This window comes from Thermobia domestica, chromosome 11 (assembly GCF_964235325.1).
Source record: "Thermobia domestica chromosome 11, izTheDome1.hap1.1, whole genome shotgun sequence".
NCBI lineage: Eukaryota > Metazoa > Arthropoda > Insecta > Zygentoma > Lepismatidae > Thermobia > Thermobia domestica.
Genome location: NC_137464.1, coordinates 104,942,156 through 104,970,064, shown reverse-complemented (window position 1 = coordinate 104,970,064; position 27,909 = coordinate 104,942,156). Strand labels below are relative to the sequence as shown.

The window sequence follows — 27,909 nt, the reverse complement described above, 5'->3', positions numbered from 1 at the left end:
CATGTCCTTACTTCCTTTGCATTTTCTTTTTTATGTTTGTTATTGTTTTTTTTTCCATCATCGTTATTTGGCGCGGTTGTAAATCTGATTTTCCATTTCGCACATGTACCTTACGTAGCCTGATTTTGCTATATATATATTTTTTGTTTTGTTTCTCCACCATACTCGTTTTCTGTACTCTGAGGCTAACTTTTTATGTTTTCCGGTATGTGACGCTAGCATGATGGGACTAGCGTGGGAGAGGAGGGTCATTAGCAAAAGTTTTCAACCACATCCCTTCCGACACACACACATAGACACCCCGTGCACTCCTCAGATCCCTGTCGCGTTACCTCCCACACCCATCTCCATCCTACCTCTATAGCATCCCCCTAGTCATCAGACCTAACTCCACCAGAAACTCTGGATGGCTGTTTGTGTGTGTCTTATACGTTTTCTCCGTCGCCGTCCGACCGTTCTCATACACACACAGATATATATGTATATGTGTATATATACTAAATATATATAGGATGTATGTATGTATATACATATATATAGTCCCATTTCGTAACAGGATTCCAGTGCGCATGTTTTTCTCGAATGAAAACACGAACCACTTTCATTGAATGATCACTGCGCGAACAAATAGCAGCCAAGTCGTAGGTTCGAATAGGACGGGATGAATTATATTCATTGTCATTTACAAATTTCCCTCGTGGTTCTAGTTGGGTATGAAAAAACATAGGATAGAAGCCTCTTCTTTTCACCCAAAAAATAAAAAAAAAAATAAAGTCATAAAAAAACTACCAGAGAGCTTAGGTGCTTGGCACAGCAGCAAAGGAGCGTGTACGTCACACATGAGGAAACATCACATCCAAAAATGTTGGCAGGCTTTCCAACATTTTTTTCATCAAAAAGAACAAAAAATATAGTGTATGTAAAGGAAATGAAAGGAAGAAATAGGTAGAGAAAAAAGATAACAAAAAAAATGCTATGCTGGGGGTGGTTCCAGTACGTTAAAACCAACTGAAGCTGCAAAATGTGTAAGATTACACTTGGTTGTTCATGGACAAACAGGAGCTTCTAGAAGAAAGAAAGAAGTGAGCAATAATAATAATAATAATAATAATAATAATAATAATAATAATAATAATAATAATAATAATAATAATAATAATAATAATAATAATAATAATAATATTTATTCATCTGACAGCTTTTAGTATTAGCCTAAGTAAACAAAGAGAGATATTAAGAAAACTGATATTCTTTTGAGTGGTTGAAGTCATTGAATATTTCCTCAAGGAAGGCTTTCAATACCTAAGGAGGAAGAAGAGGGAAGTAGAACTGTAAAAACTGATATTCTATATTGAGCACGATCGGAGATATTCTAAAGCCCGGGGGGAAATTTCGGGGAGAGAATTCCCCTCCAGGGCTACTCCTGAACTCATAATTGCCTTGAAGGTGACAAGAGTAACGAATAATTAATTAAAACACAACTGGACCATTAAAATTTCTAAACTTGGGTTTAGCTCTCATACGGTCACATGATTGGTGTTTCCATCTAAAGCGAGGGAGACTTGGACTTGATTTCCGGTTGGTAGGGCACGGTGGCTCAGTGGTAAAGCACTTACCTCTGGTGCGTGCCCAAATAAGATTGTTGGTGGACAACATCGGGACCGTGGTTTTCTCGGGGATATTCCCGTTTCCTCCCATTCCGTCGATTTTTCCATCACTATTCACTTGCCTTAATCATTGTCTTCCTTAGCCTAAGGGGCTATATATGACGTTAAACTGAAATATTTCATTGTTTGGTTCTCGGTTGGAGCTCATTTTGTTTGGATTCTACATTAAGTTTTAGGACATGCCATATAGTCTCGTCCTTACGACTCCTGAATAACTCTTTTTTTTTTTTTTTTTTTTATGTACTGACTAGCTTATAGAGAATGAAGAACATTTAAAAATGTAGAACTTGAACATTTTAAAATGTAGAAACTGTGAAATATTACTATATAAACTAATGATTATTTCGTGCAGTGTACAAATTTGGGTGTCAAAGAAGTATGTAATGTCTTAACCACACATTCATATTTCTGGTTTATAAGAAAAAGTTTGGTCACAGTTTAATAACATTTTAGTTTATTTCATAACATTTTGCAGGTAATGGCTCACCTCTATAATATTTAAGCGTTTCAGTAAAATGTGAAAGTTGAGGATCAGCTTACCTCAGCGAAGAGTCTTAACCTTCAAAACGTCAGTTTTCTACAGATCTTTGTTCTTTAGTATTTGTTATTATTTTAATGTTTTTTGTAGTTATTTGCTAAAATTAATAAAAAGTAGGATGAGGTTAGGAAAGATCCTTAAATACCCTTATCAGCACCACGGTTATATGATACGTTATAGAACTTCATATAGTATCCGAACCGCATGGATTCCAACCAGGAATCAAGTCCGAGTGTTCTTCATCTCAGGTGGTAATGCCAAGGAAGTGAGCATGTCAAATTTCACTCAAAGCTTAGAAATTTACTGATATAATTATGTTTTACTAATTATTCGTTACGGATTATAAGATTATCAATAATTGTAGTAAACTTAACATACTTTACCCCTTTGTTTCCTTAAGTAAATGAAAGACAAAACTAAATTTTGGATTGGTTGAGTGCCTGAACGTTTGGAATATAACGCTTCCTTTTAGCGTCAACATTAAATGAAATATCTATCTATAGTTTAGTGTGCATTTGAAGCAACAGGAATCGAAAAAAAAAAAAATAATAATAATATGCTGTACCGAAGACAATACTGCTAACTCTTGAGTGAACTCAAAATTAAAACTTAAATAACAGGAGCTCCGGGTTCGATTCCCGGCGGGAGCTCGTGTGATTCGGTTAATCAGTAGGTCCACGTCTCATATAGCCTCCCTGCTGAAACCGACGCTAAACTAAAATTCAACTCATTAAAACTTAAATAAAACAATTTCTTACAACTTACAAAGTTATATGAAATTTAGATGGGACAGTTTTTCATATATTTATTCACAAATGAACTCATATTTGGTGTAAATAAGATTTGAGAAAACCTACGTTGTAAATATTTAGTAAGTAACACTTCCTAAGATTTAGGATTCCACAGTTTTCTTGACTGTGTCGTTTCAGTTCCTCTGTTTTACTGTTACGGAAAGATGAATTTGCTATCAAATAAGTATTCTATATCATTTTAAAATTAATAATTAAAGTAGTCATTAGTATATGCATATCCTGAGTGAAACGCAAATTATTAGACTTAAAATATTGAAAATTATTTGTTTTCGTTCTTCATTTGAACTTTCTTAAAGTTAAATAAATAACAAAGAATTTATGCATATATACTGATAAAATATGAGAGGTTAGTACGCATATTAAATAATACTTTTGATAAAGTGGATAGTTTCAAATATCTAGGATCAATATTAACAGAGGAAAATCATATTCACGGAGAAATTAAATGTCGACTAAAAACAGGGAATTCGTGTTACTATTCGGTTCAAAATCTCTTGTCGTCGCGAATTCTGTCGAGGAATTTGAAGCTTAAAATATACAAAACGATAATCATGCCTCTTGTTTTTTATGGCTGCGAAACATGGTCACTTACTCTGAGGGAAGAACATAGACTGAAAGTATTTGAGAACAAGATCCTGAGACGAATATTCGGACCCAAGAAGAACGGGAATGGGGAATGGTGGAAACTTCATAACGAGGAACTACATAATTTATATGGTTTACCCAACATTGTTAGGGTCGTCAAGTCTAGAAGGCTTAGGTGGGCGGGTCATGTAGCTAGAATGGAAGAAAGTAGAAACGGTTTCAAAGTCTTGACTGGAAGACCAATCAGGAAGACCTAGGTGCAGATGGGAGGACAATATTAAAATGGATCTCGCAGAGATTGGAATACAAAGTAGAAACTGGATGCAGTTAGCTAAGGATAGAAGTCAGTGGAGAGCTTTTGTGAACGCGGCATTGAACCTCCGGGTTCCATAGGCCATAGAGTTAGTTTGTTAGTTAGTTAGTTAGTACGCATATGAGTTATTATGGCCCATCAAAATTAGGCCTAGACTTTTGAATTTTCGAAGATATAAATCTCTACGTGATCGATGAAATTCTCTCGATCTTGGTCAAACTTGATATGGTGATAGACCTCGACCATCTTAGTGCTCATTTGAAATAATACGCCTAGCTCTTTGGTTATGATTCGTCAGTGTTTTGGTTAGGACTAATAAAATTTTTGCACACAAAAAGAAAAAAATAAAAATAAAATAAAATAAAATAAATAAAGTTAATTGCTGTTAGGAACACGGATATATGGATACATAAAATAAACCGGTTGTTGAACATTAATTTCAATCATAGAAAAGTAAATGTTAATATGATTGATTAGGTGTGTTGTAAATGAAGGGCGTACTTGTGATACAGAATTATTTTTAAAAAATCAATGAAGAACTAGTTCTTTCCACAACAGAGAAATTTACTAGTCTGTAAATATTTTTGCAGACAAAGACACTGATAAATCTATGAAAATACTTAGCCTTGAGCATAATATTGTTATATTTGGGAGGTAATTTTTACTTTCAATATGCATAGCTAGAAATATTATTTCTATATTCTTCGATGCTCATGGTTCTAACATACAGAGACTCACTTCAATATTCGGCCACCACATTGTATTGTCGTTTTATCTTATTTTATGTACTACAGTAAAGTAGTGTGATAATATTGTTTGTGCTTTGTGAAACCTCTATATTTTCTGCATTTTTTTTTTTTTTTTTTTTTTTTACAAAAGTAAACCATAAAATTTTAACCCAAACGTACAAAAATCGAACATTTCTTCTCAAACGCAAAAATTATAATCAATTTAATATTTGGCCACCACATAATGTGGAAACTTTCTTGTAGCCTTCTTCCATGCAAGAAAAAAGATTTTAATACCTAGTTGGATACCCTTTATTGCATATTACCTCCCTCAAGCGATTTTCCATATTTCCAGTTATTTTTGCGGTATATACAGGTGCAATATTGGCCCATACTTCTGTCAACCTTCTCTATAGTTCCTCCTTTGATGTTACCGGCAGTTTCCGGACTCTAGCGTAGAGATGATCCCACAAATCTCCAATGCGATTGAAGTCCGGACTTTGTGGCGGGGTTTCGATAACTTTGAGGCAGTTGTACAGAAGCCACTCACGAACAACATACGCTTTATGTTTTAGGCTGTTGTCTTGATAAAATTTAAAAGTCTCGCGGATTCCAAGTTAGTCGGCATTTTTGTATAAAGTATCCTTTAGAATGCTCAGGTATTGTTCCTTTGTCATTGTATCACTTAAGTTCGCCCACACCGCCATCAGATAAGCATCCCCAAACCATTATGCTACTACCACCATATTTGACTGTTGCTTGTAAATACACTTTCCTTAGTTCTTCATTTGCCTTTCTCCACACTAGAACCCTGCCATCTGACAAAATGTTGAATGTGCTTTCGTCAGCACAAGTAACATCTTTCTACCATTCTGGTTACTTTAGCACAGAGATTTTACTCTGTTCACTTTGTTGACAAATGTTTTTTTTTTTTTTTTTTCCTAGCTACCCTTCCGTAGTATCCTTCGTTTTTCAGTACATTCCGAACAGTTTCTGGTTATAATCCTTTCCACACTCTTGCAACAATTCCGCTGCAATCTTCGGTGCACATAATCTTGGATTTTTCTTCACTTTTCTGACAATCACACGTTTGTCTCGTTCATTTAACTGGCTAGGCCGAAAATTCTGCTTCACGGATACTATCCTGTCTTCGTTCTTATAACGTCGCACGATATCACCTACTGTACTTCGTGGTATATTCAAGAGACGGGCAATATACCTATTGGAATCCTCCTTTTCATGACAAAAATGATTAGCTGGCGCTGCTCAAACGTTGTGTTACAACTTTATCGCCCCATTGGAAGTGTTACACTGCAAAGCCGATAACCGTTCACACTCTCTAACACGAAGACGAGAAATGAGTTGTATATATGGCGTTCCTTCCCCCAATCATATTGTTCTGTAAACAGAAGATATAACAATAAGATTGCTTAATTAGAGTTATTAGAGCATATACATGTATTTTTCATAAATATCGTACCTTTTCATTGGTTGTATCTGATAGAAATAATGCTATAGTATCCGAATATTGCACTGAATACTGTTTTTTCATTAAGCATATATTTTCTTTGTTTACAATTATATCTGTTTCATAGAACATGTTTATAAAATCATGTAATGAATTAATCAGAGTATCAACTGAATTTTTTTGCTCTACATCTCATTGGAATACAGTAAGAACGAAGCCGTATTGGCGTATTTGCTTGTGATTTGTTATTTTATTAGTGTTATCAAATGGTAAATATAATTGAATCAATGGATGTTGAGATTTAATTATTATTACATTTAAGTAAAGGGGGTTTATATATTAACTGGATGAATTACTTTGCCGGCAATGGAACAAATCCGTGGCATTAGGGACCAATATTTGGCACATATTTGATTAGGTATGAGCACGAGACAAGACAGAACTCTTCGAATAGAAACAGGTACTTTGCGTGAGGTGGCAAAATGTTCACGGTATCTGTTCGAGACAAGACAGCGCCAAATCTCGGCTCAAGTGCATCATTATGTATAATAGTAATGTACCACACCAGAGTTATGACCGATTACCTAATTCTTGTGACATGTCTTCCCTCTTTCTCTTTCTCCTTCTCCGCCAGGTAAGTTCTTGATTAATATGAGCTGTTCTTGTATAAATTATAACCCAGGCTACACCATTTAGGTTTATTTTTAGTTTACTTAAATGGTTCAACTATTTTCGCTCCATAAATTTCAACGACGAACTTCCCATAAACATCCCACTCTGTGAGCACGCGTTTGCATGATATTTTCTTTAAACTATAGACAACTGAATATTTTCTGTATTGCGCCGTTGTATAGTGTATACAATAGATAGTGTCGCCACGAGACGAGACCAGGCACACTTTTCGTAAGAAATACGAGAAGAGACAAGCGTGCTTAGAATGGAAACGGATATGTTTTGTCGCAAGTGAAGATTACTACCTTTGGCTGGCAGGCTAATGTTAGGTATATACGTACTTCTCAGTGACGTCAGGTCCTGTAAACTTCATTGACAATTTATTTGTCTCTCAATTTGCTGGAAAAGAGCGGTCTTCCCTTAAATTTCGAAATGGTCCTCAACACCAGTGAAGCCTAGAAATAGAATAAAAATTATTTAAAAAAATATCTATTGAGATGCATATAGGTAAAATACACCAAATTGATAAAATATTTATTATGCGTCTGCATAAGATTATTTTGAATATTATACTCAAATATTAGTCTTTAGTAATTAGCTACATTCAAATATTACTAAACCCAATCTTACATGGATTCTTCGCAGCAAGTATCACTAAGGATCAATCCACGTAAAATATACCACGTCTACTTCTGGAACAAGTTGGGTTGATTTTGAGTTTAACGTCCCCTTCAGCAGCGAGGCTATATGAGACGTACTTCTGGAACAAAAATATGTTCCAACAACAGTTACAGAACTTTGTCACTCTAATTTTTATTGAATCATGTATCATGCTATTTCGTAGAATTGCTACTGAAATAGTTATTTTGAAATTATAAACAAAATTGTTAAAGTCATTTTACATACCTCAATGAGAAATAAATTAGACTTATTCTAGAAATGTTAGTGAAATGTCATATTTGCGAGTGTTTGTAAATATGAACAAAATTGTTAGAGGCATTTTATAGAAAATGGAGAAAAAAAAATCTTCACTAGAGAATTATTACTTACTCCTTTTGAATTACTTTTCCTTTCTCGGAAGACACACATAATGCGATATAGGGTTATTAAAAATACTCATACATTATTTATCAAATATGAACGAAATCATTAGAGCTGTTTTCAGGGAAATATTAATATTAGAAATTCAACCTTTATACCTCTGTTTTGGAGTGTACAGAGAAGTACATCAGTTGCATGCAGCAAATATTAACATCTTGAATTTTCAAATTAAATACTTATATAAAAACCCATATCATACTCCAGTTCAGACTACCGCATGCCAATTGTTTGCAGAAACTATAAATATCATGAATGTTCAAATCAAACACAAATACAGAAACCTATTTCTATCCTTGTCAATATTATACTGTCGTATTTTATGCTTCAATCCTGACAATCTGTTGTTGCTTATAGGCACTATAGTTATCCTGAATTTTCAAATCGAATGTCTATATGTAAATCTATTTATATCCCGTTCAACATTATATTATTTCAACTTCAGTTTTAACTGTTTTAAATCAGTTGTTGGCAGAAACTATACATACCATGTATTTTTAAATCAAATACATCTAAAAACATATTTCTATCCTTGCCAATATTATACTATTTCATACTTTCGTTTTCACTACCGCGTGTCAGCTGTTAAGAGGAACTGTAGATATCCTGAATTTCAAAACAAACACCTATATAAAAACCTGTTTCTATCCTTGTCAACATTGTATTATTTCACACTTCAGTCTTTACTATCTCGTATCAGTTGCCATCAGAAACTATAGATGTCCTGAATTTTCAAACCAAATACATATATAAAAACTTACATATAACGTTGTCAATATATAATTTCATACTACAGTCTTCACTTATGTGTGTCAGTTGCTTAGGAACTATTGCCAGCATTATGGTGTTTCGTACTTTGAATTTAACTTCCCCGTGTCAGTTGTTTGACCAGCTAAAATAATCCTAAATCTTCAGTTTCCTTTCAAATACGTCACATATTTAGTCCACTGACAATATGCAAATATTAAAGAAATTATCCTTACCATTTGGACAACCACCATATCTAAAATAATCTAAAAGTTGATAATAATCGATCTTTGTAAATTTCAACGGTAAGAGGGATCAACAAATCAACAAATCTCTTCATGTTCACCTCTAGTGTATGGAGTCCTTGGTTCAATCCCAGCTCGCACCATGTGGGTTTCGTGGGGAGCAAACACAGTGTGTGTGGGTTTTCTCAAGGTTCTCCCGTTTCCTCCTATTTTCTGCATTCCACTATTCCATTCATTCACATCATCGTCTTCTATAGCCGAAATCGTAGGTCGTAAAACTGAAAGTTTTCATTTTTAATTCAGAATTTCTTCATAAAATACCCTTATTTTTTAGTTCGAAAGTGTGAACTTTCTCTCTGAGGAATCCCATATAAGGCATTCAAAATTTAGTCTTGATACGTTTAAGGTATATAACACGTACAGACGGATGAATGGACGAAAGTGCATCGTCATAAAAGAAGCTAACTAACTAACTAACTCTATGGCCTATGGAAGCCGGAGTTTCAATGCCGCGTTCACAAAAGCTCCCCATTGACATCTATCCTTAGCCAACTGGACCCAGTTTCTAATTTGTATTCCTATTTCTGCGAGATCCATCTTAATATTGTCCTCCCATCTGCCTCTAGGACTTCCTAATGGTTGTTTTCCGGTTGGTCTTCCAGTTACGATTTTGAAAACGTTAATACTTTCTTCCATCCTAGCTACATGACCTGCCCACCTGAGCCTCCTAGACTTGATGACCTAACAATGTTGAGTAAACCGTATAAATTATGTAGTTCCTGGTTATAAAGTTTCCGCCATTCCCCATTCCTGTTCCCCTGTTCCGAATATTTGTCTCAGGATCTTGTTCTCAAATACTTTCAGTTTATGTTCTTCTTTCCGAGGAAGCGACCATGTTTCGCAACCATACTGAACAACAGACATGATTATCGTTTTATATATATAAAAAAAGAAGCAGGCATCCAAAAATTAACTTTCTCGCCATAAAGAGGCCATTTAACTTATAAAATTATAGGCTTTCATTTCGATATTTAGTGTTATCGAAGTAAAGAACTTATATTTCTATTGTGAGTCTCTTCTTTGTTCATATGAAAACACAAAAGTAATACTTGATAATGGAAGGTGTTTGTACGGGATGTGTGTTAGAATTATGAATAACATTTTGGAAATAACATAAAAATTAAAGAACGGTATCACCTTTTAAAACAATCAAATTTTTATTTAGAGTGTGAAATCTCTCGTAACATGAGCCAAAATTTTGTAATGACAATTGATTTATCAAGGAGGCTACTTGCTTCGTTTCTCAGTACCTTTGTATTGCTACAAAACCCAAATGTTGTTTTCAGCTTATTTAGAAGTAATAATACAGTTTAATTTACTGTTATCTTCTGTTAAATTTTAATAACAATAACTTTTCTGTGTCAGTTTAGTACACCTTAAATTCTAAACTTTTGTACTTCTCTGTGCGTGTTCAATATATACTCTATACGTTAGTAACAAATTTACGGAAGCCTATAACTAATATGACGACGAATGTTAACAGTTAACGAGCTCTAATGAAAACTAATTTCTAGCAGTGCATAAAATATGTATTTTTTTTTTTCAAAATCGGTATAAATCAACGGTAGAAACTCATTTCTATGTAACAAGATCAAATGTAGAAATGCAAGTTTTGTAATGATGTACACTACTGGAATTTACAGTATATTTTTAATAGTTCCTGAAAATCCATAATTAAAATGTAACATAATTGAAAGAGATCGTTATTATTATAGTGCAATATTTCTTTAAGTTGCATAATTAGGACTAATAAATTTAGTGAAGGAGTAGCTAACAAAATGAAAATCTTCTGGGAGACTTTTACTTGTTATTAGTTCAGAATGTATGACTGTTAATACGATAACATGCTTAGTGATTCAATTCTAAGAAATTAAGGATTAACATAAGTAAGCCCATCCAATGTATGTGTATAAATAGCCAATAGAGTTACCACCATATTATATGAATACAAAATGCATGTAAGGAAGCGCTGTGTCTGAAAAATACAGCCATAAGACTGTACATAGTTGTTGGTTTCCTCGGATCAATCAATAAGTAGTAACTGTCTTGAGAAATATAAACTACATTTGACTACTTAATATTGAGTCTTAGTTAATAGAATTTAGTAACGCAGATTGATCATCCAATTAAAAAAGAACATAACAAAACATCGTCGAATTTTACAGATGGTATATTAGTTTAGTTTGTAGGACTTTTTAAAGTAATTCCTATTGAAATGTTTATATTTTAATTTCTGCAGCATTCTGAAAACTTGGGTTTGTTATTAGACAAGCAAGTGAGTTTAAGAACATCACTGTGTCTAGAATTCTGTATAATGCGTATGTACAGTAATGTCCGAAATGATTGTCGCATATCTATAACTGTCCTCTTGTAAGAATATAATTTGATAATGATTTTGCAGGGTACTTTTAGCACTGATTCTATGTGTATAATCAGGAAATGTATATTTGTGGTAAATTTCATAGGAAATGAATTATAAATACGAAAATTAGAATGAGTAAAATAAAATGTTGCTAAATGGACAAGAAAGTTTTACTTTCGTTTTATTGTTCTTATTTATTGCTTTTTTGACATGAAATTTGCCACATTCATAGCTTTGCCGATTATACTCATACTAACATTATAAGAAATACTGGGCGAATTCGTTAACAAATAATATTCCTACACAACATATTTATCGACATGCGACAATAATTTTGGACAAGAGTGTACGTTCCAAACTAGAATACACATCAATAATTTGGGATCCTAGTGAACAAAATACATATACCTTCTAGAGTCAATTCAATTCAAATTTATGAATTTTTAGTATACAAGGATACCGGAATATATCGTAGATATGAAAAATATGTTGAACTTTTTACCAAATCATTTATTGCATTTTCTTGAAACAATAAGTATTAATTTTCTTTTATGTTTTTAAACCGACTTGTACATAATGGGATAGATTCACCAACATAATTATCAGAAATCTCCTGTCCCAAGTATGAAAATCCATTCACGGTCACATATTGAATGGAGTATTACAGGGTACGCATGTATTGGGTGCGTCGCCTATTAAAAGAATGCACTTTGTGTAATACGGTCCAAATAAGAAATCCTATGATATATATATATTTGATATACCTATAAAACAATACTTTGAATATATAATTTAGTATATAGAAGAAAGGTTTATTTATTGTAACTATGCATGTACTGTGCTGCTGAATATTATCAATAGTGTTCATCTTTGGTGTTCAATTTACTATAAAATACAATAAAATATGAAATGCATTGTATAGCCCAGCCTGCTTGAAAGTCAAAATAATCCCAAACACAGAGAAAAAATCATATACTTAATTTTTCTATGAACATAAATGATTTATTTAAAATTTGATTTTATTAGTTCTTACTGTTAGGTTCACGTACATACATCTTGAAGTTCTAGCTTTTACCATAGTTTGCCTTCACAAACACAATGAACTAAATTTGAATGAACGAAGTGTCGTTAGTGTTAAACAAAAGTCTTGGTACCCTTCAACTAGCACATAAGTGATAATTATTAATGTATTCTAAAATCATTGCGAAGTAAGTTGTCGCAAATCTAGGAATAATCTCACCCAAGGTCATCAGCCAATGTCTTTATTTATTTAGATCTATTGTCTTTAGTGTTTTTTATTGAATATAATCTTCTTTTTGGATCGAAAGATCCAATATATTTCAATCAAAAAATTTTCTTGTAGACCTTATATCTGGAGAACTACATACAGTGTAGCCAAAGCCAAACTATCACTTAACTTAGTATGATGTGCTTATTCCGTAAAAGATAGGAAAACTCGATTTAGGGGCCATTCAAAATTTTGTGGTCCTTGATCCAATTTTGAATCAAAAGGTCCATTATATTTCAATCAAAAATTTTGTTTTAAGCCTTATATCTGGAGAACTACATATAATGTAGTCAAACTCAAACTATCACTTAACTCAGTATGATGTGCTTATTCCGAAAAAACAAAAAACAAACAAACAAACAAAAAAAAACAACAAAAAAAAACGAAAACTTGATTTAGGAGCCGTTCAAAAATTTTGTGGCTCTTAATCCACAAACTAATTATTGGCCAAAATCGCAGTTTTTTGATCATCTTTAAAATTCTTGTTTATATTTTGTAAATCTTTGTTTCACACCTGCTGTCATAACTAATTTTGTACTGAGCTAATTTTCTCCATTCTCTTTCGTTCACACGTTTCGTATACTTCCAGTCGTTTTACTTTGCTCTCTTTGCTCCATACAGAGAAAAGAACTACATGTTTCAGCTTTACACGATTAAATTTTTAAAATCTGTTTATTTTTCTTACTTTTTACTCAACGTTGTCTTAAACACGCATTTCTTCTTTTGAAAATGCTTGTATTCCATTCATCTTATTGCTCACAAATAAAAAGCATATTTGTAAAATCAAAATTAAATTCTCACTTTAATAAGTAGTTCGAGTTCTTCCTCATATTTTAGTAAAATATCCTTTTTATTGAAACTTATTTATCATCATGAAGAATCTCAAAAGTTCCGTATTTAGCCCCCGGAGTAAGCATACAGGACCTTAAAACTTCGTTCCAGTTGCATGAACGTAAATATGGTGCTTTGTTTCTGGATAGCTACGATCCGATTCTAAACTAAATTTGGGGGCCGCAATGGCTCAGTTGTAGAGCGTTCAACTGTGGTGCATGGGGTCCTTGGTTCGATCCCAGCTCGCACCAAGTAAACTTCGTTGCGAACAAACACCGTGTACGTGTTTTTTGGGTTCTCTCGTTTCCTCCCTTGCCCAGTTTCTTCATTCCACTATTTCATTCATATCTCATCATCCCCGACTCCTTTATCCTAGTCGACATAATCATGGGACCTAAAACTTAAAGATTTTATTTCAATTTATTTCAAAATTAAATTTGATGGGCAAGTAGTCCATCGTCTAAGAAATAAAGATAGGTATATTTGGTGATCAAGCTTAGCTAAGGACAGACAGGGTAAATATTTAAAAAGGTTTTGGTAATTGAACTCCTTTAAAATTGTCTGAATAGTTGTGTTTCGAAAAGAGAGAGACGAAGTGACATTGCTCAAGAATGATATAATTAGAAGGAAGAAATGAAATTTATTTAGAAAGTAATTATTAGAGAAAAAATAGTAATCTGAGGAGTATGATGAAAGGTAAGGTGAAAGAGAATCAAGAGACAGAGAGAGAGAGAGACAACAATTACAAGTAATTGAATATACTAAGGCTGAGTACTAGTAAGTGAAGACAAGGAACTTAGCGGAAGATCACTGAGAATGGAAACTCTCTAAATTGCTGCACGCGTCTTACAAGGAAGATTCATTTGTGATTATCCATAAGAGAAAAATATCTATCGACATTGACATATCTGACAGATATCTGGTGATTATTAGTTATGGTATTGGAAATGTATGCAAACACGGTCTGTTTATTTGATGTGCGTTAAACGTTGTAGTCCTGTCTAGATTACTAAGGAGTATACACATTTTTTTTTACTATAATTGAAATCTTAGGTGGATAATAGGTCTTTCGAAATATATGTTTGTTCAGTTTTACCTAAGTCTAACAACAATATTTTTTGAAATACAGACCCAGTAGTTAAAGTAGTACCTGAGTCGCATATATCTCTAGTGGAAATTGAACTCAAGGTCAGTCTTTTGTTTTAAAAACACAAATTTCTTATTTTGTAGATATTCCGATTATTAAAAAAGAAAATGAGAATTAAGCACTCAGTCTTTCTTTGGTGATATAATATGTGCATTGCCTAATCCATACACATCCAAATAGATAATTTATATTTACTTCAGCGTCCGTATCTTTAAGGTGAAGTCTAAGTTTACCATTGGATTTCTACATGAAAGTTGAGAAGAGTAAAATTGGTCCAAACCCATTCAAATATAATATGAATAAGAAAATAAGAATATACAAGATACAGTCAAATATGAATATCTATTTTTGTGACCAAAATTGTGTTAATGGTTTTCATTAAGCTTTTGTATCTACTTGTACGAATGGCAACTATAGATTCTAAAATCACGGTGTAAATTAGTTTGTACGCTATAATGAATTTCAATGATATTAATTTTCATATAAAATTCTTTCAGCAAAACACAACTTACCAATGGAAAATGACGAAACTTATTCGGTAGTAGTTAATGGATTCAATTTACTTACATAAAATTTTATTTGTGTAAGTTTTTAAGAAGTAATAAAGAGATAGTACTAATGGTTTCATTCTTGTAAAGTTAAGCAGAGAAACATCTTTAAGTACTATAATTAAAAACATTCATTATTTTTGTTAATGACATTAATTAATTTATGCCTAGTCAGAATTTCATTGTTACTTTGATAAATACTTCAACAATTTAAATCAAAAGAATACTAATGCTAAAACGTTCAATTGTGTAACACGTAAAAGCATAATAGAACCAATATTGAAAGAAATATCAAAAATGCACAACCTTCAGTTGAATAATTGCACAAGCTTTAGTATTGTTTGTCATTTTTGAAAAGTGATTAGTCTGTTGTTGATTTTCCATTATAATCTGTTATAGATTTCTCATTGTTGTTAGATCTAGATGCTGGATTTATATGTTAGAATTTATAAGAATCAGACGATGAGGATTACTTTTGTACAGTAATTAATTTTGTTCTTGGTATTCAGTGTACTCGTTGATATTATAGTTGAAGTAAATTAAGATATATGCCAATGTGAATTAGATATATACTGTTGGTGTTCTGGTGTTCTGTACCACCTAAGAAAGGTACAAGTGGTTCCTTTTATGAAATCACTTGGAAGAGTTATGTTAAGTAGATAGACAAGGAAAGTTTTCTTTGTATTTTGTCAGCAGTTCTTTGCTTATGGTACAGATTATTTTGAGACAGCACATAAATATAGATGTTCATGCTAGTATCAGAACCAAAATTAAATCAAATAATACATTTGAAGGAATACATGGAACCATGCTACCAATTAATATTAATAGTTTTCAACATGGACTTCGTATTCTACATAAAAACACTTACAATTGATATGGTTCTTTTTAAACATATTTTCTCATAAAGAAAACTCAATAACAATGTAAGAGATGTTGGTATTTCAAAGAATTCTATAAAGTGAAAAGTAACACTTTCATTATAACTTCATAATTTTGTTATAGTATCATAACATTAGTGTTGTAATCGAAAGGAAACATTTCTCACTGTCTTTCCAAAAAAGTCTGTTTTATGTATATGTATGGAACTGATGACTTACACTCATCATATAAAATACATGATATATTAAATAATATCTTAGAAGTAATATGTTGAAATATTGATATAAAACTGATCTTAGAGATAAAAATGAACGACTGAAGTTTCAAGTATTTAAAAATATGAGTCTTCTAAAAAAACAGTGTTCAATAAAGCCTTCAGTGTAGTATATAGTTTTTGAGAGATTTTTTCGGATAATTCTCAACAAACTACGTAAAGTAAAATTACGTTTAATACTTATAAAAGTACACGATTAATCAAATGTGTAAAAATTATAGTTGATTCCAGGGATAGTAGCTAGAATCTGCAAATCAGGTATCATAGTAACCGAAGAATCTCAAGTATACATCGAGTATGTTTATATTTTAAATGTCTTAAGGTAAAGGAATATTTTTTTGTCCGAAATATTTTTGTACATCTACTCTTGATCAATCCAATTACGTAGCTACAAGCATTGATTTCAAAATTGACCTTCCGTATTATATTTTCAAAATGCTATAACGTTATGTTCTATATCATGCACCATCTAACATAACATCTTTATCTAAAACCAGTGGTTCCCAACCTTTTTTATTGATGGCGCACTTTATTAAAAGTCAACAGCATCACGGTACATGTGTTTGACATATTATTAATATAAATTACTTCCAGGTTATCCAGTATGTTGATGATGTAAATCTGATAGGGATGAAAGAACAATAGAAAGAAATGCAGAGGTCTTATTAAACGCTTGCAAGGACATAGATTTAGAAGTAAATGCACAAAATTAAATACATGGAATTTTACCGTGATCGTAATAGTGTAAGTTATGGATTCCTCAAAGTATCAAACAATACTTTCGATGAAGTGGATACTTTCAAATATCTACGATCAGAATTAATAGACCAAAATCATATCTACGAAGAAATTAAATACCGACTGAAAGCAAGGAATTCGTATTATTATTTAGTTCAAAATCTTTTGTCTCTGTGGAGAAATTTGAAGCTCAAAAAATATATAACGATAATCATGCATGTTGTCCTGTATGGTTGCGAATATGGTAACTTAATTCAAGCCAAGAATACATACTGAAAGTATTTGAGAACAAAATCCTGATAGGAATATTTGGACGCAAGAGGAACGAGAATGGGGATGGCGGGAACTTCATAGGTACTGCATAATTTGTACCGTTTACCAAACATGGTTAGTATCATCAAGTCTAGGAAGCTCAGGTGGGCAGGTCATGTAGTGGGAATGGAAGAAAGTAGGAACGCTTTCAAATTTTTGACTGAAAGTCCAATCAGAAAACGTCCAATGGGAAGACCTAGGTACAGATGGGAGGACAATATTAAGATAGATCTCTCAGAAATAGGAATACAAAGTAGAAATTGGGTTCAGTTGGCTAAGAGCACAAGTCAATGGAAAGCTTTTATGAACGCGGTATTGAATATCTGGGTTCCAAGGCCGTACAGTTAGTTAGTTAATAATATAAATTAGGATAATGAAATACTGTAACTTTCTATATATTAGTGACCATACATTATTGCTGTAGCTGACTGGTATAGTCTGTCCAAAAATTTTACTTCAATTAGTTATTAAATGCTTTGCAACTTTTAAATACTAAAATTTCGCAACACATCCTATGGGCCTGTGCAACACACCACTACCTTAAACTATAGTTCCAATTAATTTAAGTTTATATGTTTTGCATTGTACTATTATTCCTAAAATTCTAAAACGAACTGACAAAACTAGGCCTTTTCTTCTTTAAAATGTCCATATTGTTACAAGTGAAACGCATTACTTCCAGTTTGATAACTTGATCATCATATATATGTGCTTGATATTCAGTTAATGTTTATCTAATGGAAATGACTTGTGTGGTTTATTAGATGAGTGAAAAGTAGTTTTGTTTTAATATTGATTTACATAATTTTTTAGAATTTTACAGGTTCTTGAGCATGGAAAAGAAAGAAATGAACATGTCGGGAAGCTTTAGTCATTATAATTATATTCATATTTGAAATAATTTTAAGTTTTAGTCTGAGAAATTTTCTCATGAATTGTAGCATTTCATGAAAATTGGTGGTAATAAGGAATATTGATATCAACAAGTATCGATACCATTAAGAAAGGCTATATTGGTAATAACTATGAAACGTTAATAGTATTAAAGAAACTAGTTGCTTTTCCCCCGCCAAAACCTTAGATTTGCTGTACACTTTCGGTTAAAATCATTTAAAGTTAAAAACGGTTATTGTTTGCATTTGTTTTTTTAGTTTGTCCACCATATGTAAATATGAATCCTATTTTGAAATAAATAGATTGAAATAATACAGTTCTAAGTTATAACTAAATCATCACAATCCTTATTATAAAGTAAAAGTCTTAGTTTGAGAGTAACGCTAATTCCTAATACCAGTCACCGTTCCATTACGAAAGTGGTGAGTGTTCACTAATAGGAATTATTATTACTCACAAAGACTTTAACTTTTATAATAAAGATGTATTTTCAACGTTTTAATGTAAAAAATTTCCTGTAAAATGTGGCAGTTTGTATGTGTTTACCAAGAAAATTTATTCATAATTTAGAATAATAGAATGAACATAATTATGTAGAGTTGATTGCATGTTATAACATAGAATCGACTCGATGAACCAAAATATTCCACATGGTTCATCCATTTTATGTTAAAAGTTTTTTATTGACGGTTCTACTAAAACTACGTACTTACGTATTAGAATCAATTGGAGATGTTAACTATTGATATGAAACAAAATTCGAAATTTTTTGCTGTCGAGAAAAAAAAACTAGTCATTTATGATTCTATTTGAATGAAATAGTTGGATAAATGAATTTTAGCAAACAAGTGATAGTGTAAATTAATATAGTTTAAAGATAAATATACTATTTTTTTTAATACACGAACTGTCATATAACGAATTTCAATTCCTGTAAATAGCGCTGTTGAAAAGTCCAAGCATGGAGACTCTAGCGTATGAACTCACTACTCTTTAAGTCAGGTCAGTAACCTTGTCTTCAACTACTAAATCAGATAATGCATTTTTATACTACATTTATAATCAATATGCAATTACATCTGTCAATTACAAGCCTGAAAGATTTCACCAAATACTAATTGCTAATATCATTATAAAATATGTCTAAAAATTCTGAGATCATATCAGTAACCAGTATTAATAATGAGTTACCTTTCGATTGACTATCTTCAACGAACTTAAAACGTTGTTTACTGAATTCTTTTGTGTATGTGTGTCTGCGTGTGTGTGAGTGTGTCCGCTATTTGCAATGAGCCCTCCACTCAATAGAGCATCAAAAAGTATCTGAAAGAAGTGATAGAATTTTTCGTGTCACTCTTACTGTTCCCGAAATATTGGACAAAAATGTTACGATTTCGGGAGATTTAAAAGGCCATATCTGGGGAACCTTAAGTCATTGAGAGATGATATTAGTGTTGATCAATACCAATCCAAGTTGTTGATTCAATAATTATTGCGTCATTAGTTAATTTAATCAAATAAATTTAATATACAATTTAAAATAAATTTCGTTCTGTCAATGCTCTTCGAGCATTCTCAACTGTTTTCTCATTAAACTCTGCCGATATAATATTATTCTTAATCAAGTCTATACGCCAATAAATACAAAACTTAATATTCTACAAAACAGAGATACCAAATAAAATAATGAAAAGCATACTATTTTTCAAATTCTCCATTTCAGTTTGTAAATAATTAACAAGAAAATATGGAAAGACGTTTAGGAAGAGAGCAGCCTGAGCCTTTATTTACTTAAAGAAGCCATTCTAGCATTTATCCCGTTCGGAAAGAGAGGGAGATTTGGAAAGAAAAATCTGATTGCAAGTTTGAGGCATATGTTCTAATGTGCGATACTCCGATTGTGGAGCGAAAATGCCTTTTTACTTCTACATTCCTCATTTTTAACTATCTTCGTGTATTTGATTAGTTAATTCTTATTTGTACTGTAACTTTATATCTTGATAAATTCCCGTCTTTTTACATAAATTGAGTTTAAGCTATGGAACAATTAACTCACACATTATTGCTTCAATTTGAAACAATAATTTGATAAACAATTTTAAAAAGTTTTCTCACCAAATTAGACCGGAAAGTTATGCGTTATCTCAAGCCAGCAATATCTACGCGTTATTTTTAAATTGTGATGGCTGAAAACGTCGATGATATTGATAGATCATATTTTTATTCTTTAATATTTGTTCGTGATACAAAGACAAAATCCATATTTATTTGAGATTTAATTTTTCAAAATACGGGTACAATATCATTAAATAAAGTTTAGAAATTTAGCTAACTAGTTTTTTTAATATTATATAACTACAAGTAAACAAAACACTGTTTCTTCTGTGTGTAATATTTAAATGGCACCTTTTAATAAACTTAATTTAGATAATAATTTATAATAAAAGACGTATGATTTTTTTAAAAAAATCTAGTAGCCTGAATTGGACAGATAGATTCAAGTCGATTTACCTGTTTGTATGATAATGCAATTGGCAGAACAATTAAAGAAGTACATCTACGCATAGTGTCCAGCCTATTTGCCCTATACTTTGAAGAATTTTGGAAAATTAAAAATTATGAAGCTAGATTATCATAGTAAGTTAGATTCAGAATTAGTGTTAAGGATTCCTCGTCTTTATCACTACATTCATATAACTTTATTATCCAGAGATTGGTTTCTGAGTTACCAGAAGATCAGTGCCCACAAGTCATCCCTTGACAAGAATTTCTTTTTAAATTTTAAAACCTATCAAATATTGTATACTAAACTGATGTAAAAGAAATAACTTAAAGTTTAACTATATTAAATTAAAAAAATATTACTTGTATGATTATAAAATGCTGCTTTATGTTATTATTTCCAGTTTAATATATATTAGAAACGAGAAAATCAAAGTTTAGGTGATAGCATAATTATTTAATGAAGTATATTGCAAAATCCTTGTTATATAATGTTATTGAACGACATATTTTCCTTGTATATTAAAACGGAGATGAAATTGTTTTCTACGGATCGTTTATGCATTAAATTTAAATATGTGAATGGTCCAGGTGACTAAATGTTATCCACTAAATGTGAGTGATTTGCAGTTTGTTATGATAAGCTGTAAAGTCAGAGTATTATCACTTCAACAATGCACGATTACAATTTTAGAATTTGCTATATCATAAAATTCACATAATTTGTATTCGAACTAATTTACGATATTGTCCGATTTATTGATTTTGAGTATAATATTCCTTCTTAGTACAAAGGCAACGTGGGACATAGACTTACAATTTAACATTTGATCTGAATTACCTGAATTTCACCATGAATCGAAACATATTAATAAATTAGTGGTATGGAGTTTAGGTCTGGATCGTCAATTCTGCCCTTATATTGTCTTTGATGATATGTTTTGAAGAAATATTTTATACTAAAACTCTCATTCCAAGTAATCCTAGTGCAATGTTTCCATTCAAAACTGAAATTTAGATCATTCTAATTGCTACTAAGTTCTCATTTAGAAAGTGTTAGTAATTGGAACAAAAACATCAACAAATGTAAACCTATTTCATTCAGACACGTAGAGAAAAATTATGATTACACTTTGCCACTACAGTAGACTCTGTTGATCAGACGAAAAATAGTGAAATATTTTCTGGTTATTATTGATACTCATCTAATGTTTGCAGAAGATAACTTATCCTAAGTAAATAAAAATTTCACATTGTCTAAAATCACGGAATCACGGTAAAAAGAAAAATACGCTAAATTGATAATCAAAATTTCAACGTCTTTTACTGTTAAGCAGATGCAGAGGTACCAAAAGAATTATTCGTCTTTACGTCTGTGAACAAATTTCAATCTCTTATTCTTAACAGGTAGTATTTAATTATGTACGCTAAATACTAAACAAACAAATTTACTTTGTTGATTTGTTCAAGAAGATTAATTTTACAGAGACTCATGGGAAAATCGAGATCAAAACAAAGGTTCTGTTGCTTTGTAATTCTACTAAAATAAATTATCTAATTAAGTACTCTTTACTGCATGTATAATACATACGTATATGAATCCGTATCATAACAGGCATCATTTTGGATCATCATTATACTTCTTTTATTATGATAAATTTAAGTTTAAGAGATGACTGGATGGCTTCTTTCCAGATATAACTTCTTTCAATCTTGTGTGCAGTGTTTACATATTAAAATTATACTAGGTTCAGACTATACAGGCTGTAGGTAATATTACGTGGTAATTTGTACAATATAATAACCACAAATTGCTTGTGCAAACATTAAAAATTGTAATTCTGCAAGCGCCATGAAATTAAATTATTTGAATTCATCAATTTTCCATAATCATTGGCTTCAAGTGATCATTCGTCTTTCTTAACGATATTAATTGCCGGATTCACTAAATATTGATATTACGGGAATATCTTTTCGACTAAGGAACTATCCATATATAAAGGTACGTCCTTTGCACTTTATAATAAGATTTAATAGATATAAGAACGAAAATTTGAATATCATAGAAATCGCACCCATTCACTCTTTAGAAGATGAATTTTCGAAAGTGCTGCTGTGTGTGTGTGTGTTCGCTTATTTTTGACAAAGAGTTTATATACCGAATTGCATACCTCCTACTTAAGCGAAATCTTATATGGGAAATTTACTGAATAAATAGTGGGAAACTTAAGTATCCCTCTTTAGGTGAGGAATTTTCAAAAACGTTAAAACTTCAAGGGTTTCATGGGACGATTATGTGCAAAGTTTCATCTCTCTAAGTTCAGGCCCCCACTTAGCGTAGTCGCTAACGCTCTCGCCTTCTTTGCGAGCGGTCCCGGGTTCGATACCCGGTAGGGGACACTCGGTTGAAAAGTTGTAAATCGCATTTTCAGGCCAGCCATCCTGAATTAGGTTTTCCTGAGTTTTCCTGTGCCTCATTCACACCAGGCAAATACCGGGGCGGTACCTAACTTATAGCTCCGCATCCTTCATTTCCTAATCCTTTCTTCCTTCCCTTTTCTCGGATAGTGTGTATCCCTCAAAACGTGACGGGTTAAATGTCCTTAGGTGCCGAAAGACCAGAAATCTAAATCCTAAATCTCTAAGTTCAGAAAATTGTAACATACACTAAAAAAAGAGAACTACCATTTACTCTTCCCTTAGGATAAGTATTTCCAAAAATCTTTTCTTATTTCTTGCTTCCTTCCTACTTATGTAATGTCCTTCGCTGTGATGAGTCACTCATTTTTACTATTGTATATAATGGTATTAATATAAATAAAATATGCCGGTACATAATAAGATATTTATAGAACACAAATGGTAAAATTGTCTAAGACACTAAATCGTTTAAACGAAACTCGCTCCATTAGTTATATTACTGTTCACGAAATTTTTCGAGGATAGATTATACGAGATAGAAGTAGGTTTAATAAAATACTTGAAGTGAGTACAAAATCGTTATAGATTTTAAGAATTGGGCTAACAAATTTCAGTCACCAAGTGATAGAATATGATTAACTTATAATGCACGGTGATTATTGAAATATCTTATTTCAATTTAAACAAATATTTGTTGCCACTTTTCAAAAACATGTCTAAATAAAACCTACTTTAACCTTTATGAATATTTTCGACATGCATGTTATTATACTCGCATAATTTATTTTTTTATGAACGTACAAATTATACCTGTTTGAAGAAAATCATCAGTATAAACTTATACCCTTCTTTCAGTAAACTACTCTCTGTGAATTTTCCGAGAGAAACTGATAGTTGTATATTATAGAGTAATTGACAATTTATTCATTTATAAACGATCAAAATTGTTAAAGTCAGTTTCGAGAACTAGCCTTTTTATATTTTCTTTTAACAAATAATATCATTTATAGGTGAAGAGGGCACAACGCTTTACAGAAAAACTTGATGTTGAAAAATTTTGCCTTTACACATTCACACAGAAACAGAAATATAACAACTACTTTTGCGGTATATAGTAATCAGAAACCATGTAAATATTTTGAAATTTTGAATTTGAGTCTTCTCACGATTAAATATTTACTGAATTTATAAAGAAAATAGTTTTCCGGCCAAATTTTATTTGTGTTTAAAAAATACACGAAGTTAAAAATAAGAAAATATTTTAAAAGCATTACATTTAGAAATCAACGGTTCGAGAACCACTATCTCTTTTCCTTGGAAAACAATTTACGATTGGAGCCCGATAGAGTAATTTTTTTTTTCATTTCAGAATAACTACTTATAGATGTGAAAAAAAGTAAGTTCCAAAATAAAAGTAAAAGATGTAAAATTTTAGTAGTATGAAGACTCATCTGGTAATTTGTCTCAGGAACTACTAGACAAGAATAAAAATATTATGCATTTAAAAGTATTACGTAAAATTAAAATGATTATGGATATACTTTTAAAATAAATGGTATTGTAAAAAATATTCAATTAGTTGTAAGAAAATATTGATAATAATTAGTGATGCCATCCACAAGAGCAGTGAGAAGTTAAATGGTGTATGGTTAGAAGGAAGTGTCCTTGATGGATTTAAATTCAAATAAGTCTGAAACATAAAAAAGACATGTCAAGTTAACGAAGATTATGTCAAGTTATCAGAACACACACACACACACACACACACACAAACACACACACACACACACACACATATATATATATATATATATATATATATATATATATATATATATATAATTCGACATGAGAGCTTAGTTTATCTCCTTATCGTTGTATAATTTTAGTTCCTAACAAGTGAAAGAATTGCTCAACTTTAAATAAAACACAAGTCACGTTTGAACGAAACTTTAAAAAAATACAAACGTTACTCTAAAAAATGATACATCTAGCTTCGTTGATGATACATTGATCATACTATGAAGTGGAGAAGAAGTTACTTATATAGGACTATTTTATACTTGTGCGATTAAACCATTATGGTTGATTAATTAGAAAACATAAAAGAAAACACACAAAGCTTAATCAACATCGGGAATTGTTTTCGAAATTATTGTTGGACAGACTGATAAGCACACAGGGATATATATTCCTTTTAATATATACTGTATAAAATTATTATTACAAGACTTTCTTTATTTTTTGCATCTTTTATAAACAATTTATTTTCTGGCGCCTACTCACTCGTCTTTTAGATACGAATTCAGCCAATCTGAATTACAGATTACCCATCTTAATCAATATTTTAACAGCATAAAACATAGCTCTGAAATATTGCATTATAATTAAATTTGAGTTTGAAATATGTGATCAGTAAGTATTGTGTGTAGAATGTAGTTTTTGTTTTTCGTTTTTTGCTTCCTGTGTTTTATAAAAAGGAAAATTATTCTTGATGTATTATTATTATTATTATTATTATTATTATTATTATTATTATTATTATTATTATTATTATTATTATTATTATTAAATAATTGTCACAACAGCGTTTGGTAAATCCCTGTTTATTTCATTCATGTTATTGCCTGGTGATCAGTCACATCAACCTGTTGATTGTTTACGTATGTCTTTCTGTTTATACACACGTATATCGATTAACTCATAAAACGATTTCATTGGCTATCACATTGCTTAATGTGGGTGCTCTTCCAAATATTTACAGCTGTCATTTATTATGAGGAACAATCGGTTATAATTTGACAGTTCCATTCAAAGCCTTTAGAAACATGTGGACTACATCTATTTGGCTGAGTCAATGTATTTGGGTTAGTAGTAATCTCATTAGTTGAAATAAAAAAGAATTTTATTGACAATTAATATCAGTCTGAATAATGAATAACTAGGTCGCTACGTCTAAGTGTGACGAGTCAAAGTTTAATGAATACCGTGTTCTGACGACACTTCCGGCTTTAGGTTAGATCAATGGGAGTCGATTCCCGGTGGAAGATCTTGTAGTTCATACACATGTATTTACACATCTATACCCTGAGAGCTAATAAGGTATATTCAACTCAAAACAAATACATTTTTTCATTCATATCTCAGTCGTACAGTCGGGAGGAAAATAAAATAGCATTGTACTGTCTAGGATATTATTTGCTTCTGACAATAACTGTACAAGTTACCTTTTGGTATTAGACTAGAAAATTATATTATTCGTTCATTATTTTCTGCAAAACAGTGATACCCGCAGGATTTTTTTTGAATACACAAGTCCGATACACAAGCGCAGTTCTCATCACACAGATTTTGATGCAAGCATCCACATAATAGTTATTATAAAACTATAATTCTTCACTCACGTTGCATAACTTTAGTAATTGCACTATATATAGGCCTATTATAGTACTACAGAATTTAACATAAATACGAATATATGAAATACTGTAATATGTGAGTAAGCAAATCTAATATGTTTTGGCAGGTGTTTCAAAAGTCTCGAAAGTCGAAATCTAATATGTTTTGGAGGTAGGTAATTGCCTGCAATCCCTTGATCTACCTGCGGGCGGCCTGTGTTGCTAGAATTTTTTTCTGAAGAATATCACTCAAATTTGAAAGCTTAATTTCGATTTGATAGTTTATTAATGCTAAAACAGACTATTTTGTGTACTCAAATTTAATAGTCGACTTATTTCCTAATTTTTTTCAATTTGATTTCAATACTTTGGAATGGATAATTTGAAATTACTAACACAACCTATTATTACTAATAAAATCTTTGAGTTCTTCTGTTAGAATTTAAGTTGTGTCATGTTGCATCTGATTGTCTCTGATAAGAGTGATCGAGTAACCTTATATACTATCTGTAATGGTTGGTTTGTTTGATTGGAGTCCTTTCAGCAGCATGGCTAAGCAAAGTATGGACTTACAACTGGACTTAAAGGTGAGACCCAAACCACAGGAACGGAAAGAAAACTTTATATCTAATAAAAATATTTCATATTTAGAATGTTATTTCTTACCAATACCATTCATGTAGATATAGGGTATACAATGATAATTGTAGTTGAAAATACGGTATATTATTCTAAAGGTTCTCTACATGTTGCTATAAAAATTACCTTGAATATGCTTTGAGAATATGGCAAAAACTAAAGTTTTGAATTAGTTAGATAATGATTAAGAAAAGATAAGGAAATGTGGTTATGAATGAAGACTTCAAGTGGTTGGAACAATGACTAAAATTTGTTGAGCAATTCCATGTAAAGTTACACTGGAATAAATGTAGGAACAAGTAACATGATCGTTCCGATTATGTTTGCTTTTAATAAGAAGTATTTCCTGATACTTTTTACAAATTTTTAGGTATGTGTTTGTTTCGGAACGTATATACAGAACATATACTTCTTTATGTTTATGGGTGCGCGGTGGCTCAGTGGTAGAGCGTTCACCTCCGGTGCTTCGGGTCCCTGGTTCGATTCCAGCTCGCGCCGTGTGGACTTTGTGGTGGACAAACACCGTGCTCGTGAGTTTTCTCGGGGTTCTCCCGTTTCCTCCTACTTTCTTCATTCCTTCATTTCACGCGTCTCTCATCATCACCGTCTCCTTTAGCCTAACCGGCATAACTGTGGGAAGCAAAACTTAAAGATTTCATTTCTTTATCTCTTTCCTATTGTTGTTAATTGTCCTAATAATATTCCCCGTTAAAGCATGTTGTACAAATGTGAAGCACAGA

At 31.7% G+C, this 27,909-nt stretch overlaps 2 long non-coding RNA genes across 17 annotated transcripts in view; one reads left to right on the top strand and one right to left on the bottom strand.

The window, feature by feature from the left end:
- Positions 1 to 27,909, bottom strand: part of LOC145664340 (uncharacterized) — a 513,034-nt gene that overhangs the window by 86,418 nt on the left and 398,707 nt on the right. For 14 of the 16 annotated variants that reach the window (XR_014127400.1, XR_014127403.1, XR_014127396.1 and 11 more), the window contains one exon: positions 7,125 to 7,238. This is a non-coding gene — a long non-coding RNA (uncharacterized LOC145664340). Of the gene's footprint in view, positions 1 to 4,515; positions 6,043 to 7,088; positions 7,239 to 27,909 lie in introns of those variants that run through there. The other 2 variants (XR_014127392.1, XR_014127391.1) reach the window with 2 other exon arrangements.
- The window catches only part of LOC145664343 (uncharacterized), a 345,141-nt gene that overhangs the window by 308,797 nt on the left and 8,435 nt on the right, over positions 1 to 27,909 (top strand). The window lies entirely within an intron of this gene.